General features: G+C 44.6%; 1 long non-coding RNA gene across 1 annotated transcript in view; it reads left to right on the forward strand.

Moving 5' to 3' along the window:
* Positions 1–3,386: 3,386 nt before the first annotated feature.
* LOC119171502 (uncharacterized) overlaps positions 3,387–18,775 on the forward strand; it is a 49,501-nt gene continuing 34,112 nt past the window's right edge. Inside the window, exon 1 of the long non-coding RNA XR_012894793.1 lies at positions 3,387–3,535. This is a non-coding gene — a long non-coding RNA (uncharacterized LOC119171502). The remainder of the gene's footprint in view (positions 3,536–18,775) is intronic.

Here is an 18,775-nt window from a genome sequence, read left to right on the forward strand (position 1 = left end):
GCCACGGCGGAGGCCATCCCCTGCCCTCGCGCGGTGGTGGCAGCAGCAATTGGCCTCGGATTTCGTCCCTGCCTAACATGCGTTCCGAAGGGAGTGGCGGCAGTCACGTTAACTTTTTCAGCACACTCCCAAAGCATGTGCCGCAGTGTGGCCCTTTCCCCGCACGCTTTACACGCGTCCGTCGGGTATAGATGAGGGTAACGCAGGCGTAGGATCACAGGGCTAGGGTACGTATTTGTGTGTAATAACCTCAGAGCTACGGCCTGTTTTTTGTCCAATTTATTGTGTGGTGGTGGGTATTTGCGTCTGTTTAGTCTGTAATGTTGTGCAATTTAACGCTCGGTAAGTCCATTTTTTTAGGATGGTAAGGTGTTCAATGCCAAAAGGTAGAATGGCGCAAGCTAGTGACACAAGAGCCTCTATGGAGGCTCTTGGCCCTTCCCTACGTAAATAACGTAGGCTCTAATCAATAATTATTGAATAAGTGCGTCAACGACACTGCTTTAAACTACGTGCGATAGTAAAAACGTGAACCAGGTGATGCTCATAGTAATGTTGAAGTAAATAGATGTGACCACCGTTCGACAAAGAAATGTGGAGCTGACTCAGACTCGCTTAAGAAATATACCTTGTGCTTTGGACCCACTCGGACTCCTACTCACCGAAGTTTTTCTGAGCCAAACTCAGTCTACACTCAAACTACCATAAGTATACTTCGGTCGAACGGACTTCGACTCAAATTATCTAAAATATTACTCATTCAGACTCATTCAGACGAACACTCACGGCCAAATCTGAGTCTGAGTAAGTCCGAGTAAGTCGGCTTATGAGAACGACCAAACAAGATACACAATCAGACAGCTCGAAAAAAAGTGTGTTAAAGCAGCTACTAGAACAGACGTAGACTAGAAAGAGAAGGCCGCGAAGGCTTCGAAATTGTTTGACGGAATTCACGAAAAAAATTATGGGGGGAGCTGCTCTGAACTTCGGGGAGTACGGGTGAGTGCGTAAACGCAACGTTGAGCCAAATACGTGGGCTGTAAAATGTCTGTAGAACATACGCTGTAGACTTATAATATAGTCATCTTTAATGGAAAAAAGGATTATTGCTGTTTCTCTTAAATGGCATAGACGTGTCTGCCGAGGAGGGCCAGAGAGTGCTAGCCCCTCAACTGAGAATATCCAGAGGTGGACCATTCCGCTTTCAGCAGTGGTCCCCGTCACCTGGCCACACGGAAACAAAGAAATCCGTGAGATTTTTCATTCCACACGCCAATCACTTACTTATATATTAATTTGGTTTTACGCTTCTCCTTACGATAATGGTCCTCCGTGTCTCACGACTAAGCATTGTACAATCTCTATGATGCTGGCTACCTAGGTGATGGTTTCGCGCCTTCATCTCCGATACGTAGAAGCAATCAAAGAGAGGGTAAAAGGTGACAAGAGGGATTCCGTTGGGGCGTTCACAGGAGATGAGCTGGAAGCACCGATGAGGCAAACGAGCGCAAAACTCACAACTGATGCTAATGAACGAAACCATTCGCGCCGTTTCCCCTCAGGTGCAGGTAGTGATATGCACGATATCGGAGGTACCGGTGCGTGATGGCAACCTATAAAGAGCGGTTGTCGACGCAAACAATGAGATGGCAGATGAGTCGAAACAAAGGCTTTGAGGTAGTCGAAATAAACAGAGAGGTGCATAGTGGATGTGGTTTTCAAAGAGACAGAATTCACTTCGATAGGAGGCTAGGTCATAAGGTGGGTTGGTGACTTTCTGGACGTGCAGTAGCTTTTTTATGGGGCAGGTGGGCCATTCGGGGTGCAGGAGAGCTAGTAACGAGGAAAACAACCACGGAGAATCCTTGACATTCGGTGATGGAAAAACCATAAAAAAGGTAAAGGAATGAAGAAGGCACGTGTTGAAATTAGTTACATTAGTATGCCGCGTGGCAGAAAGAAGGCAAAATGGTTAGAGAGTGAGGAGCAGCTAAACAAGGAACAGATAGGTGTGTATGCGGTTACAAAAAATAACCTTAGAGATTTGTAAGTATCACCACATATTCTGAATTATACTTTGGAAGGATGCAACAGGAGCATATTAGAAAGGAAAGTTGGGGTGTGGAATGCTCATCCGCACCAAAGCCAAATAGGATAGAGTGAAGCAAACGTGTTCAGAGCACCTCTGAGTTTCGGGCACAGTATAGGGGGAAAGTAAACGTGGCTCGGTGTAGCTTACTTATGGACAGGGAATAACTGCAAGGGAAAGCATTTGGAGAGGGGGAATGGCATACGCACCGATATCAAGGTATTTGATCATGGAGCCGAAATAAACCTTTTAAGGGATATGATTGCTCGCATACAGGACCTTGATGGATTGGATTGGATAAACTTTTATTATCAGACACCAATAGCAGGTTCTTGTTAGATCTCTGCGAGCAACATAGTCTTGAGATAGTTAACACGGGGCCTAAGTGTGAGGAGCAGATTATGTGAAAGTCTGACACAGACAATCGAGCATTATTTATTGTCTTATGACAGAGGAAATCGATGGCAAACTTAGAGAGGTGAGAATAGACGAGGAAGGCACTCACAGCGTGGGTATTGATCTTAAACGCATAGCATTACAAATGGGATATAAAACTGAAAATAAGGACAGAGAGTTGAAGTTTGGAAACTCGTGTTGAAATATCATACAAATAACAAATATAGCCTCAAAAGTCGAGGACAAAGTAGGAAAACTACTAGGAAAAGACTGGGAGTATAGTGAGCTGTTACATGTAATGACAAAAGAGATATAAAACAAGAAGAGAACTACTCGTTGGAAAAGAAAGAGAAAGCCTAAATGTTGGTGGAGAAGAGAAATGCGGGAAGGGATCGAGAAGTGACGTGAGGCATCACGGGAGCACAGGCCGGCAAAAAGACAGAAGCGTCCATAGGAAGAAGTCAACAAAATATGGAGAATATATTTAAACATAAAATCATTGTGAAGAAATGGGTTGAGGCGAAAATTAAAGGTGAAAGTGAATGCTAGATGGCAAATATTCGCTATCAGAAGAAGGCCGCACCTAGAATATTTTGGAGCCACCTAAAAGCGTTAGGTAGTGTCGGTCACATTGCAACAACATAAGGTAGATGAAGGAAGAAATATATGGGTTACTTGGGGACGTGAAACCGGCATGGCAGCGGCAGTACCCTTCACGCTGTTTCTGCTGCTTGCGCAGGTTAACGGCGCTTCTGCATGACAATGTCCCCAAAAAGCCACAGCGTTTGTTTCACCAGAAGAATCCACGACGCAAGGACTACGAGCAACGAGCCCTAAAGGTAACGTGGCACCCGATGACTACAGTGAGATGACGCCACCAGACGTTCCGGTATCCAGCGTATGTGCGATTCCTGCCAAACAAACTCTGATTCATTAACGGCTCGATGATAACGGTCAGATTCATGAAGCGGGGCTCTTCAGTGCGCCAGAGGGGCGTGAAACCAGCATGGCTGCAGTGTACCCTTCACGCTGTTCATACTGCTTACGCAGGTTAGTCATAGGGAACCCCCTTTTTTGTTCCCCTTTGTCTTGCCAGTTTCACCCCATAAGTTGTTTGACTGCGTTATGTCACATTCATGCACGCAACACCATTCGCGGAAGCAGTTTCGCTTGCTACGTGGCTTCTCCTTTTATTCTTTTACTTCTGCTATTTTGTGGCTAACTAGAGGTGACTCCGGTACCGTCCATCGAGGCGACACTGTAGCAGCTCTTAGCAGCTCAAAGCATAAAAGAATAAACTAAGTGCTACTGAAACTGTTGAAGCTGCAAACAAGCTCGCTATAAATAATCTGGGCGATTGAATCAAATCTCTTGAAGCTGAATTCATAAACTTTAATGAAATAAAATCATCTGTTTCAGAGTATGTTATACAATGTGAAACTCAAGCACGAGCGATAAAGTCCCTAATGTCAAAGGTTGACGACCTTGAAAACCGCAGCAGAAGGTGCAACCGCATCTTTCACGGTATACCCGACAAAAGTGCTAACGATATAAATGAAGAGTGTGAGAAACGAATCTTAGATATCTGCTCTTCGACCTTAGGAATTCTCACTCTCGGAATAGAAAGAGCTCACCTATTAGGACGTTTTCGTCCTGGGAGAAGCAGGCCCATGATAGCAAATTTTTATTTTTATTGAAAAACATCTCTTAAGCAACGCAAAAAAAGCTAAAGGGCACTGTGACTAGCATTCCCGAAGATTTTTCCGAAGCAGTATGAAAGAAAACAAATCAATTGTGAAAACAAACAAAAACATAAAAACAGGATGACGCGATAGCTATGCTCAAGTTTGACTACCTTCTTTTGAACGGGCAGAAGTTTGTATGCAATGATGCAACAATGCAAGTGACCCCACATAAGTGACCACACCACTCTATAGTTCTGTGAACATTAGTATTCTTTTGCTGAATTGCAGGAGCGCAAAAATAAGAGAGCGGTGTTTTCAGCCTTAATAAAAACTGTTAAAACTTTGGTGTTCTCGGTATGAAATCCTGGTTAAATCCTGACATTGATGACCACGAGGTATTTCCCACAGAATTCACCTGCTACATAAAAGGCAGGAGTGATCGTGGAGGTGGGGTGTTTAGTCTTATTGATAGCAGCAATAGGTCCTCCCTGATTCGCATTGATGCTGGCCTGAGTGATGTAGTGTTGTGCAAATTAGAACTTCCGAACCCCATCGCATTAACTGTCAGTAGCTTCTATAGTCCCCCCCCCCTTTCGAAGCATCCCCGGATGTTCACACTCAGTTTGAAAGTGTGATTGATCAAGTACATACAGATACAGTGGCAATTAGGGGAGACCTCAATTTACAGGATTTGAAACGGGATGCATGAAACATTGTCACGGGTATACTGGAATGCACCATACGAAAATGATGAAAATGGTAAACCTCCATGCTCAATCCTAACCCCAGCGCATGGAAATAATATTTTACACCTTCGGTTTACCATTCCCCAAAACTTGTTAAGTTAACACTTGTGAATCTTGGTATCAGCGACGATCACGCTGTCCTGTAGACAATGTCACTCTCCTATGTTAAAATCAAAAACCATGTTAGTAGAAAACTTCACAATTACAAAGAAGCCATTCTTAATTCTGTAAATGAAGCATTAGAGGCATATTTAGTAGTGTTCGAAACGAAGCCGAGTGCAGGAGTGTGGACGGACTGTAGCAGCTACTTATTCAGAAAATACTGGAATTACGAGAGCTGTTCGCCCCAGCTTGGGTGTTATGGGCGAGAAAGGGTAGAAGCAAATCGTGGTTCACGAGAAGCTTGTGCCAGCTCACAAACACACACACACACACACAAAAATCGGCAGATCCCACGTACCGTGGGAATCGATCATATGCAAAGCATGAATGAGAAATGTTCATAAGTCACTTTAAAATTATCACAACATTACGAGGTGAAGGTAAATGATGCCGTACATGACTTAGGTGTCAAGATTACCACGTTTAGATGTGCCGTTTACCTTTGTGTCTTATTGACGTCCCGTGATACCTAATTTACTATATGCGTAGCTAGCGAAACGGCCGCGAGCACGCTATGAGCGTGGTATGTTGTCATGTTCATACATGACCCGCGTGTCAGGATTATTATGTTTGCACCAGGCATTTGTTTCGTCATTCATTGACGTCAACACAGTATATATATATATATATATATATATATATATATATGAAAACACAAGAAGGAAAAGAAATCCAAGAAAAAAGTCTCCGGTGCGCGGAATTGAACGTAGGACCTCTGCGACATGAATGTGAGGTGTTAACCACTGCGCACCGTGGGGTACCTCCTTAGACGTTCAAACGCCAAGCTATTTATATCTACTACTTATGGCTGTTGGCGGGCATCTGGGGGGGGGGGGCTATTGTGTTTTGAGCATTATCAGCAAGATGGTGCTGTGAGCACGCAGCGCCTCACATCTCTCACGCGTACTTTGGTCCGCGTAGAGAATAAAAGGGTGTACGCTCGATCGCGTGCCCTTATCTTGCAGTGAGGAGGATTGCACGTCTCGTACGTACTCTGTTGCACATACCGGGTGCACAAAGGTCGCTGCAAGCGTTGCACATCCTTCGTTAGCGAAAAGGGCGCGCTTTTCAGACAGGGCAAAGTAACAACTGAGATGCTTATTCGCGTTCATCTGTACCTGTTACTACATTTCATGCGTCATTTGTGCGTGAGAAACGCGGGGCACGTTTCCATCTGCTTGCCAGTCTGTGCATGGCTTTCCAATTTGTTTCTATCGCGTTCGTTGCTTCGCTTTTGTGGCAAAGCTGTGACTTTTTTGTTGCAAGCCTGGTGGCACATACGTCACCAACCCGTTATAAAGAGGACGCTCGTAGCATCCATCCATCCATCCATCCATTCATCCATCCATCCATCCATCCATCCATCCATCCATCCATCCATCCATACATCAATACATCCATCCATACATCCATACATCCATCCGCCCGCCCGCCCACCCGCCAGCATTGTGGAGGAGGCTCATGCTTAGCAGAGGCTCTTTGATATTGGAACACAATGCCCTGCTTTTATTCTGCCCCGCCTAGCGCGAAATTCAAACTATCAATGACGAAAATATGGGTGGAAGTCCGCTAACACTTTACGGACCAATTCATTTTACAGCGAAAGCTGTTATTTTACAGCGGAAGCTAATTTATTTCACAGGGGAAGCAGTTATGAGATAACAACAAGGGTCACACGCGGCACCGTATAGTTGTTCATCGCTGCCACCGGTGTCCGCAACCATATCACATGAAATAAGAAAAAAAAATTGCCCGCAGCTTCCCTCGGGGGAACACTGAGGAGGATGCGGAGCATATAATTGGTTAACGGGGTGTTAAAGTGCGACTTACTTGGGTCGATGGCTAAATTGGTTAACGTGGTTGTGAAATAGGGTGTTAAATTGCGACTTACTTGGGTCGCTGGCTAAATTGGTTAACGTGGTTGTAGGAGGGGTGTTAAATGAGTGAACGCGTACGACACGTATGCGAAAGGGTTGGACGACGACTTGGTTGCGGTTCCGCCAACACTTTGGCCGGCGCTGGTCGAAGGGACGTCGATCATTGCGACCTCGGACGTCGACGCGCCGTACAAACCAACCGACGAGCGGCAACTGAGCGAGCGAGCACCGACCTTGAGTATATATACAGCGCGACGGCGCATGCACTGTCAGCTGTCGAATGTTCGAGAAGGGAGAGAAGCGCAACGGCGCATGCGCGCGCGTCAGCTGCCGATGTTCTCGAAGCGCGACGGCGCATGCGCGCGCGTCAGCTGCCGATGTTCTCGAAGCGTGACGGCGCATGCGCGCTACATTATACAGCTAGCGAATGTTCGTGAAGAGGAGAAGCGCACGCGGTGTGTAGAGGAGGAAGGGTGCACAGATGGTGGAGGAGTGAAGCGCGCGCGGTGTGTAGAGGAGGAAGGGATGCACAGATGGTGGAAGAAGGAGGAGGAAGCTTGCGGACGGCGCCGCACTACAAGCCTCGAGTATTAGATGCTCCGCATCTAAAAAACCTAGTACCAAAGGCACAGTGGGACTCAAATCCGGATCCACTGCGTGCCAGACCTGTATTCTACCACGGAGCCCGCGCTGGTGCTTGGGACTTGTTCACAAGCTTGCCTTAGGCAGGCCTCATGTTGGTAAAGGAATCGCGGTAATATGAGTAATAAAGCTTTTTATAACAGCTAAAGAACCACCAGACGTCACAAAATTCGAATAGCGTAACGAGTGGCTGATCCAATGCTCCAATCGATTACAAAAGCTTGTTCTTAATCACCCTTTAACTGTGGCGCATACCGACTTCAGGCATAATTTCTCAGCGTTGCCAGCCACTGCATGCACCATTGGAACAAAATTCTTTGCTAGTGTTTAGTGGATACCACGTTTCTGCGAAGAATGACGAAGGATAGCATAGCGAATGCCGGCCTACTACCGAGAAATAATTATTATTAATGTCGTAGTTGGTATGAAGCAAGTGTGCTTGGAGCAATTACCCAGTGAATGTTTAAAAAAGGCTCTGAAAGGCCACTCTTCTAGCTCTCGCAGTGAATTTGCTGCGCCTCCACGCAGGCCTGGCGTTTTTGTTGGCTGGATCAGCACTTGTCTTTGTTGGTTTCTGGTTCTTTCGTTTTTTGTGCACAGTTCGCTAGTTGAACGTGGAATATTCACTAGCCTGTAATAACACTCTACTTCAGTACAAGTGAAATTCTCTATGTCATTATTAACTTCATTATCTGCTGGCTTTTACTAATAATACATGCATAACACGCAGATGTATGGTTTTCTCAGAGCGTGTTATGAAAAACTGAGCGTACTTTTTAATGATGTGAGAACAACATCAAACAACTGCAAAAAAAACTTCGCTAACACACTGGCATCTGCGTGCAGCGGCTCAGGCACGTAGTAAGTCCGCCAACGTAGAACACAGGAATGAAATTCTTTTAAATTACCCATGAAGAATACAAACAAGCTAGCTTTGCTCCAATGAAAAGGAGAGGTCTTCTTTTGTTTAGGCAGAACAGCGACAGCACCGTCACGAATTCGCAATGTTCATGGGCTGTAGGTAGCGCACCATGCAATTCAAGATGGCTGCAGGAGCAGGGTCAACCCATGATCCGTCATAGGGAAACATAATACGCAGAGACGTAACATGATCCCCCATAGGGAAAGATAGGACGCACAGACGTACGCTCCATGCCGATTTCACTGAATGAGCTGATGATTGTCAGATGAATGTACATTGGACCGAAATACTTTACCAAAGAATAAGATCCGCCAAATGTTCGCTCTCTAAACTTTTGTTGTAGTGCGAGGGGTAATGGTGGTGTCAGCTGATTGACCATCCATCAACGATGCCTCGCGTAATCGTGTGCGTGCTACAGAAAGGAGCGCTATCTAGAATGGCACTTTAAGGTAATTGGTACCAAACCAGGCTGACGGATTTGCCGCAGCACTAGTCCGCTAGCGAGTAGCGCGCCATCATGGCTGCACGGGACCGAATGTTCAACGTAGAGATAGTTTGCAAACACAATATGCCGTCGTCATTAATTGCGCTGTACGCACTATGGAGTTGCTTATTACACGGGACACATGCCTTTAACTGCTCATTAAATAGCGCTTGCGTCATAGTCATCATGTATACACTAACCGAGCGCAATTCACTGCACTTGGATGTTGCAGGTTCCATCAGCGCGACCGAAAGAAACAAGAATACCAAAAAACGTATTCGCATCGCGACGATGACGTTGCGAAAATTCGTCGAACAACGCCGTTCAGAAGGTATCGCTGAAGTGCAAGGGAAGTTAGCAGAGAGGCATGAATTGTAGTCGTAATTGCACATTTCATTGCTCCAACGATTTCTCTTCACTCGTAGAGCTGGAACGAGCTGGCGGCATGCGGCACATCGTAATAGCCTCTGTCATTGGCTTACACGCAATGCACAAGAGAAAATATGCTTTTACTTTCACTTTGATGAAGGATATTATTCATTCAATAGAATCAAAGCGTCTTACGAGCATGAAAAAACATTAACGCACGAGAAGACATGAAGTACAACTCACTGCTCGTGAGCTAACAGCTGATTGTTCGTTAATCGTCGCTGCCACTCTCGGTGCATTGACAACCTTCTACTTCCAGTAAAATATCCTAGTCGTCACGATTGTTTCTTTCAACATCACTGCTAAAAGCAATCTGGGGATTCTCTTCGCCGAACACCCTCGACAACACGAGTACCGCATCACTCCTCACGTTTATCTGGGCGCGGAGAATATTTCGCAATGAAAACCATTCACAAGCAAATTGCTTGAAGTGTGCTGCCTACTGTCAACAAGCGCACAAAAACAAAAGGCGCAGCGTTGGTCTTATTTTCGAGAACAAATCACGAGCTCATGCGACTTCCCGCGTGGACTTTCCGCAGGAATTCATGCACTACAAAAGCACTGGAAATGACATACGCACGTAAAAGAAAGTGACTTTCAACTGCTAGGCTGAGAAGATTACATTTAACTTACTACTTGGCTACACAAAATCTACCGAAGCTGTTATGTGTACTTTGTGGGTTATAAGTGAAAGTGCTAGTGGCCACATTTTTTACTTCTCGGAAACTTTCTGTCTCGCAAAAACAAATCATGTTTATCGTCTTATAAATTGTCTAGTTTGTTCACTGATTCATGAAACATCCAAAGTAGTTAGTGTTCGTTTCTTGCTAACGTGTGAACGCCCGAGGCTAGTACAGCCCAACAAGGCAGCGTCTTCCCACTGAAAATCCCTGAGATGACGCCTTTGAATTCCACTTGGCGACGCGACAGTCTACGAGCATTGCGAATACAAACTATGAGGGTAAGGCCATGCAGATGGATGTTTGAAAACACCTGATAAAATGATAATCCCCAACAAGACACTATCCTTGAATTCATAGCATGGAAAACTTATCTTTTAACTTTCAGAGGGAACTCGCGCAGACGTGCTCACGCCGCTGACTTATTGGCCCTTCTTTCCCGCCTCACGAGGGCAGTTTTTACGGAGAATGCAGCGTCAGCTGACGTGGAACGTACGTTTTCTGCGGCATCCCTGATAATAGCAGCAGCGATGCGAAATTGCCTGTGAAGCAGCTCTTTCGAATACCTCATATTTGTGAAGACCAATACATAGCTAGGTAGCGGCTAATGGTCTATCTGAATTTTTTTTTTCATTTGGAACCATCTTTTGAAGCAGCCGTCATTAACACTTCTGGTTTTAAAAACTAAGTCCTAAGGCACTTATTTAGCCCACAAAATTTATTGCAAAATTACTGTGAATAAAAGCAAAATAAAGCTTCTTTTGAAACATTTTACTGTTTTCGACCTTTATTGCAGCAGTTGAAGACTGCGAGGATGCCTAAGTTCTTTTCATGACGTAGTCGTCGCAAAAAACTAGTGATCAAATGCCGGACGTGTTGTTGTCGTAGATGCACTTGTTTGAGCCGATAAAAATATAGTAAAGGTGCCTGGCTTATTCTAAGTTCAAAAACCCGCGAGCGACCGTTGCTGCTCCAGCCCGGGAGAGCAGGTGTTCCTGGGTCTCGATGAGAACTGACAATCCCGCCCATCCACTGCTAAGGGGTGGTGCTCTTTCATTGTTATCGTTATAGTTATTTATTAGCATCTTTTGTTCGCTCGTTCGCTACGACTCGGCACATGGCCATCTTGGCATTGTCAAGCAATGAGGACGTTGGGAAAGAACGTTGTTTGCTAAACCCTTAACTGCTACTACGGTAATACCACGCCCAGATTATTCATGTAGGCCTCAGTACATATTTTTTTCAAAGTTCAAGGGCACAAAGCATTCTCTAGGTTCACCTTTAGCTAGCCAGAGCCAAGGGTAGGCATGGTTAAGAGCGTGAACAATATGTGAATTTGCGAAAGAGGAGCTTAAGAGCGTACAAATAAATGCGCTAGACCCCAGCTTATAATGAACAAAGAAAGAAATGATCCTTGCGCGTTTGTTCCATGAATACCCTTGCACGAAAGTGGCACATACTCTAGGCACAGCCTGATCTTCATTTCATGAGCAGTTTAGTACCCGACAGACGCAAATAACCTTTGAGATAAGGAAGTCACCTGAGCTCAGGCGAAGAGGGGAAGTTTTCTCACCCCGTTGATGCTTGCGGGGCACGCGAGACAAGCGTGAGGGATGACGATCAGTGTGGTCCAGTGTTCCGTATTCGATGCAAAAGCACAAGGTGCCGGAGCAGCAGTGCACTGTTAATACTAGCAGATATAGAAGGTATTGCTTCCCATTAACCAAATATTAGTTGTCTGAATACTCAAGACCGATCCAGAGGTGTGGCAAAACTTCTTGAACACTACTTCTGTCAGCATTAAAATACACTGTATCGTCATTTTGGAATTTAAGCCTAAAATATCGCCTTTTGTTCAAACATGATTGCCATGGAAATGCTGTAGGTAGTAGAACTGCCCCTATGGTAATTAAAAGGGTGGTTAACTGCACGAGATAAGTCACGATGTCCCCATCCCTTGACCTTGCTAACTTGTTCTTCTTTCTTTTGCTGTTCTCAAAGCATCTGATGAGATCAGCAGTACGGGGAGCTTATTCTTAACTCGATAGAAATTGCAAGATGACTTTCCAACGTTGAGAAATTACAGGAGTGCTGTTGAACAAGCCGGTCATTCTCGGAGTGGGAGTCGGCTAAGCTTTATCATTCTGAGGAACTGGGAGGAATATATTTGCTGCAAGTTCTTATTCCCGCAACAGAATGGGAATGAAAAGGAGATGCCCAATTCGCAACACTGGCGGGTGGTGACAACAAAATGCTTGATACGTGTGGTACGTGCGACGAAGACAGCAACAGGAGCGCTAGAGCTTCCCTAAATCCCCACGACAAGTGAGCTATCCAAAACGCCACACAATGAATCCTCTTCAGATTACCAGAGTGCTTAAAAATGCAATAACGCTACTATTCTCATTGACACAGATAAGTTGTTTACCTATCCTGTGCTCCATGTGTGCACCCGCTGTAGTGACTTTGGGTGGCATGAAGTGCACGTGGCTGTGTTGAGAAACTGGCGGCTGCAAGCGGAGAGATCGATTTTGGACCTGTAGCATAACGCAATAGAGGTGGCTTTTTAGCGAGATCAAGAACATTACATGCCTGTTCGAAATTTGTGTTTTAACTTAGCACCAGATGTCGCATCAGCGAATTGTGTTAGTGAACGCAAGCACTTCTTTGCAACCCTTCGATGCTTCTATGGGTTCTCGTGGTATTATTGACCAACAATGAATGCCACTTTTCTACGTCGCTCAATAAAACCAGCCAACTCCACTGACGGCGGTAAGGTGGCATTCCGCGCGTGCGTTTCGCATTTTACTGCAGCCGGAGCGCCCCATCGACCAGTCAACGATCTCCTTTAACGAATCTATTACTGTCGCGAAGCTGCGCCACACCTTGTTGTATGGGAGGGGGGAGGGGTTCTTTTTCGTTCACGTGTCTCGCGCGTTCATTGCGACACGATAATTACCCCACTAGTATTCCCCTGTCGGGATCGATAACCATTCGCACCTTTAAAACGGTTAGGGTGGCAGTTGAGCCATTCCAGGACACGGTGTTGCGCCCAGTGTAATTTCTACAAAGGGAGAACTTCCAATTTGGTCTAACGCTCCTACCTGCCTGCAAGGGCAGGTAGGAGCATTAGACTCACACGTTCTTGTTGTTGTCTCTTTATTGTTTTTTTTCCTTCTCAAAGGGCTGAAATATTCGTGATATGCCTGCGAGTTTCTACGAAAGCGGAGAACAGATGTTCTTAAGGGTCACAGTTAGTTCGCAGCCTGCGATCTAGCATGAGTACGTCGATAAAAACCACAGGAAACAGCAACATACTTAGTAGCAACAGACTTGACACACTGATGGCATAGTCGCTCGCTTTGCTACTCGCATGTTTTATTACTCATTCAACATACAAACCTTCTGCCACATGGTGTCTATAAAGGGTGCCATAAACTATCGCAAAGTATATAACTGGTATTTTGGCGTGGTTTTTCAAGGCTGCATAAATTGAGAGGTTTCTTCAGGGTATGCGCGACATTGTGGTTACGCTAGTAACTAATGGGTTGATTAACTTATCACCGAGCTTTAGAAAGTGGATAGATGTTATTGCATAAATCAAGTAGTCTGCAAAAAAGCACCTACCAGATCCCCTGGTTTTTGGAAGAGTAGCTAGTAGTACGGCATAACGTCGACATTCCTGTTCGAGCGTGTAGGTTAATAACATTGAGACAAAGTGAAAATTTGGCATGCTGACATGCGTATCGTAATGAGTGTTCATCGGCCTATACTGTAGGGTCAGCAAAGGTTGCATTAAAAGTTCCAGATTCATAGTAAAGAGGAAACATCTGTAAACAGGCACTGGCACTCGTGTCAAGAATTCAACAAGTGGTGATATATTTTACAAGGAGGAACGTTAAAAGTAAAAATACAAGACATAGTGTCGAAACGTTCGCCGCACTTCTTGTTTAAGGGCTTTTCATAGTCTGAAGCTTCCACGTTCTTCTCGACTTCTGCCAGCGTTGTAGTACAGCATAGCACATGTGGCAGTTTTTTCAAAAATATCCAAGTCTCACTGAGAAAACAGAGCCTTTTGATAGTGACAGAACGGCAGGGCCTGCTCCAGCATTTTTTAGCGTGCTTATGTCCCCTAAATAACTGAAACCTCTGATGTGGCTAAATTCCTTATTGCCGATATCATCAGTATTCAGGTGAAAATTTTGTATTTGCCTCTAAAACATTAGAAATTGACATTTTGGCTTTAATTAGATCGTAAATAAAGTGTAATTTCCACAGAATGAATTACGTAGAAGTATTTCACGGTGAAGGTAACACTATTTTCGGAATTCCATCGGTGTCGTTCTTTGTTGGATCAGAATAATGGCGATGACTAGACTTCTAGTTTGATTTTGCCTTCCAGGCAAAAAAGTATTGTTACATGAAATGTTAAGAGCATATCCTTGCTAAGGTCTTCGAGAAATTGCGAGAAACCTGTACGAAGTCGCGCAAAGCTTGTAACAGCAAAGCACAAGCTCATCAAATTTCTGTGGGCAAGCCGCTGATCTATTTTTGTACATTTATCCACGGAGCTTAACAGCTTTCTGTGTTTCTCATTAGTTTTCTTTTCCTTTCTTATTTTCTGTCCGTTGAATAATTTTTTCTCTCTGTTGTTCTTTTTTGATTGCCTTTCTTTGTCTTTCTGCATTGCTTTCTCTCTACATATTTCTTTGTGAGTCTTTGCTTTACTCACTTTTCTTTTTGTGCTTTCGTCCTCATCGTCACTCCTCTGCTCCTCCTCACCCCCACTGGCTGTTTTAGACTCCTTGCTACACCTTACCATACAAGGCTATGCTATATTCTGCAGGCGTGCCTGAATAGCCGAGTGGTTATTTCACATATTTTGGATCATAGGTACGTTGTTTCGATCCCCACCCCTTCCTTTACGCCCTCATTACTGTTTCTTTGTTTCTGTCTCCTTTTCCTCATTCACCCTCCTCTTCACCCTCACATCTTTCCTGTTACATTTTATATAATTATCACGTAATGTTGTTGATTTTTAGACTCTGATACTATCCCGGTTCTACAATGACAACATCGTCGTGCGCCCCAACGTGCCATGAAGGTTCCCTTATCACAATGATAGAAGCTACCTACCAAACGATGAACTGGAACGTGTTTTCTTTGTGTGTGCTTGTGTAATGTATCTGTAAGTATCATCCCAAGTCAAGAATAACACCTCTGTGCTTCCATTAGCCAATACTTCCATGTAAGAGACCCGAGCCTATGTCACAACGAGTTTGTCAGGTAGTGCCTCATTTTGATTACAGTTGCTATAATAATTGCACTATCAATAAACAACCACGCGCAAACAGACATCATTCTGTTGAATTTTTCCAAGGCATTTGATTGTGTAGGCCATACTAAATAATTGGGAAATTGAAAAATGTGATTGGCAAAGACGCAATATCGGCATGGGTAAAAGACTTCCTCTCGAACAGGTCCCAGTTTGTTGTCTTCGAAAACACACCATCTGAGACCGTACCTGTGACATCCGGGGTTCCGCAGGGGTCAGTCCTGGGACCGTTATTATTCTTAACTTTTATTAACGACATAACTTCCAATATCGAGTGCAACATCAAGTTATTTGCAGATGACTGCATTATTTACAGGGAAATTAATAGCTATACGGACCACCTAATGCTTAACACGTCGCTTAGTAAAATAACGAAATGGTGTTCTGACTGGAAAATGACAATAAACATTAAAAAACCGTTACCATGACTGTTTTAACAAAAAAACAGCCTTCTATGTTTACATACTTCATTAATGACATACCCTTAAGTAAGGTTTCGCAACACAAATATTTAGGAATTACGCTTACTTCCGATCTTAGATGGGATTCACACATCACAAATATTACCGCCGCCGCGTTGCGCAAACTGTTCTACCTAAAACGGTGCCTAAAGACGTCCCCCACTCCTACCAAGCTGTTAGCTTATAGAACGTTCGTAAGACCGCTTCTGGAATATGCAAGCGCGATATGGTTTCCGCACTCGACTACCCTCATGAAAAAGATTGAAAGTGTCCAACGAAAGGCTATAAGGTTCATCTACAATAAATATAAACGGACTGACTCTCCCACTAACCTCTTGGCTGATTCAGGAATAAAAAGTTTGTCAGTTAGAGCGAGGCACGCTCGCCTAAAATTCTTGTTCCAGCTAATTCATAACAGTTACAAGATTGATACGCATAAATACATATCTTTTTCTCAGACCCGCCCTACACGTCACAAACACGACCGCACCATAACCGAATATTCCTGCAGTAACGACACGTTTATGTACTCTTTCTTTCCCATGGCAATACGCGAGTGGAATAAACTCGACCCCGTGATAACAAGCACTGACTCGTTATCTAAGTTCGTCGAAATGCTAGATTATTCAGTGTAGAAATAACACTTATTGTTGTGCTAACCGAACAGCACACGTGTAGCATTTCCAGCTTACAAATCTGTTAATTTCTTGTGTATTTCGTTGCTGCCGCCTTGTATTGGAACTATTCTTACCTTTTTGATGGACTTGTTTCTTTGGTTTATTTCTTCTTCTTGTTACTACAGCTTGTAATATAGGCGTGTTTATGCGTAAAGTTGTGCAATTATTCCGTCTTTGTGTGCATATGTTCTTTTTGTTCTTCCTCATGAATCAAGCCTGCAGATTCACATGTTTCTTGTACACACATTTGTATGCCCTCCTGCTATGCTCTCGGATGGGAGTGGCAGTATTGTAAATAAATAAATAAAATTAGGAGATCCAGCTTTTTTGGACACGAATGGTTCCGTTCGTCTGAATGACACCATGTGGAGTATTGACCTTAAAGAATTCAAAAGTTCTGTCATGACGTATGCCGTGACGTATCACTCAATAAAAAAAATATAATCAAACGAACTGTTGCACACGCTCTGAAACGTTCGCTTCACCTCAGTGCGCAGATAAGAGCACGGTGTGTCAGTGTTATCTCGACAGCAACAACTGGCAATGGATTGACATTTTTTCTAGACTTACCATACCGTGCCAGACAGCTCGCAGCATTCCGCACGAAATGTCTGCCAGAAACTTTTATTCTGCGGTAAGACAACTGCACTGCTTAGTTTTTGCCAGTCTTGGTTTAAAGTTGGCGAAATCAAAACAATGGGGAGCTTTAGATTAGTGCACCGTGAGCCCTTGCGGTGCAATCGCTGCCACTGCGCATGCGTCGTAACGCGAGTCGGTGTTCGCACGCAAAAAATCCGAAATTGCGTGCGGTGATGGCGGCCCGCATGTGGCCCGCAAGCGCTTGTTTCGAGGCTACGGGCGGTGATGGCGGCCTGCATGTGGCCCGCAAGCGCTGGTTTCGAGGCTACGGGCGGTGATGGCGGCCTGCATGTGGCCCGCAAGCGATGGTTTCTAGGCTACGGTGTCGCTGCAATCGTGCGTTGCGGATCGCAGTAGGCAAACGCTATTTTAAAACTCATATGGCGCCCCCTACGCCCGCAACGCCCGCAGCGCTTGCAAACGGTATTCTAAAGCTCCCTATTATCACATCACTGCCACCAAACGCGCTGAGTTTTTATTCTACTCAAATGTAGGTTCAAGAAATTATCAAAGACTGTTCACAAAGGAAGGTCGCTTGAGCAGGCTATTGGTTACTAATATGGACGTTAAGCGAATGCAGAATTGTACCGATATAAGAAAAAAAAACGACGAAAGAACGGCCGCCACTTGCGAATGTGATACGAGACTGCAGGCAGATTTTAACGTAGCACAGGCATTTTTTTCTTTACTTTCCAAAGATCAACGAGCATCCAAACAATTGTTGCAATTTAAAAGTAATGCTCACTTGACACGTTTGTTAGTTTGATGAACCATCATTGGGTTTGGCTCACGAACACTGCGCGGAGAGAGTATATAGTGAGCTTCGAAGAGTTGGCTCATGAAATCGGGAAAAGTGCTTGTTAGCGGTGAATTTTTTTTCTCGTCTTTTTTTTTCATTCACTTTGTTGTATATTATTGTTGGCATACCTGTTCCGGGTAAGTCAGCAGTAAAGACGACATGCATGTGTCCGTGCCTGAACTTAACCTCTTAGGGATTACTTTTTGAGCGGCGTAAAGCGGCATGTGGACACGAAACTAGTGTGTCGTGGTTTAATATTCTCGATGAAAATATTCTGATCAGGAGATCGTTGCAGTGAAGCAATGGTTATAGAGCTCGGCTGCTGGTCCAAAGATCGCGGGTTAGATCCCGGCCGGGGCAGTAACACTCCGATGGCGGCGAAATGGAAGCGGGCGGTCAGCTGTCCGATGTTTGTGCGCGTTAATGAATACCAGATCGTCAAAACTTCCGTAGCCCTCCCTGCGGCGCCTTTCATAATCATTTCATGGTTTTGGGCCGTAACACCTCAGATATAATGCTGATCAGGAAAGCAGAGCATACTAATGAAAAACGTGTTCAAAGGGTGTTGTTTTTCCTCACAAAAATAGTCCTGAAATGTTGCAAGCCTCTCGATTGTATTATCGACGCGCTCCCACCACTTCCACTCAAAAATGGCAAGCATGTTATCAGCCCGAGCCATTTTTTGTTTGTTTTTTGTTTGTTTGAGTGGCGAGCGTCGAGAATTCGACGAACGAAATGAAACGCAAGGTAGC

The sequence above is a fragment of the Rhipicephalus microplus genome, chromosome 4 (assembly GCF_043290135.1).
Source record: "Rhipicephalus microplus isolate Deutch F79 chromosome 4, USDA_Rmic, whole genome shotgun sequence".
In the NCBI taxonomy this organism is placed as follows: domain Eukaryota; kingdom Metazoa; phylum Arthropoda; class Arachnida; order Ixodida; family Ixodidae; genus Rhipicephalus; species Rhipicephalus microplus.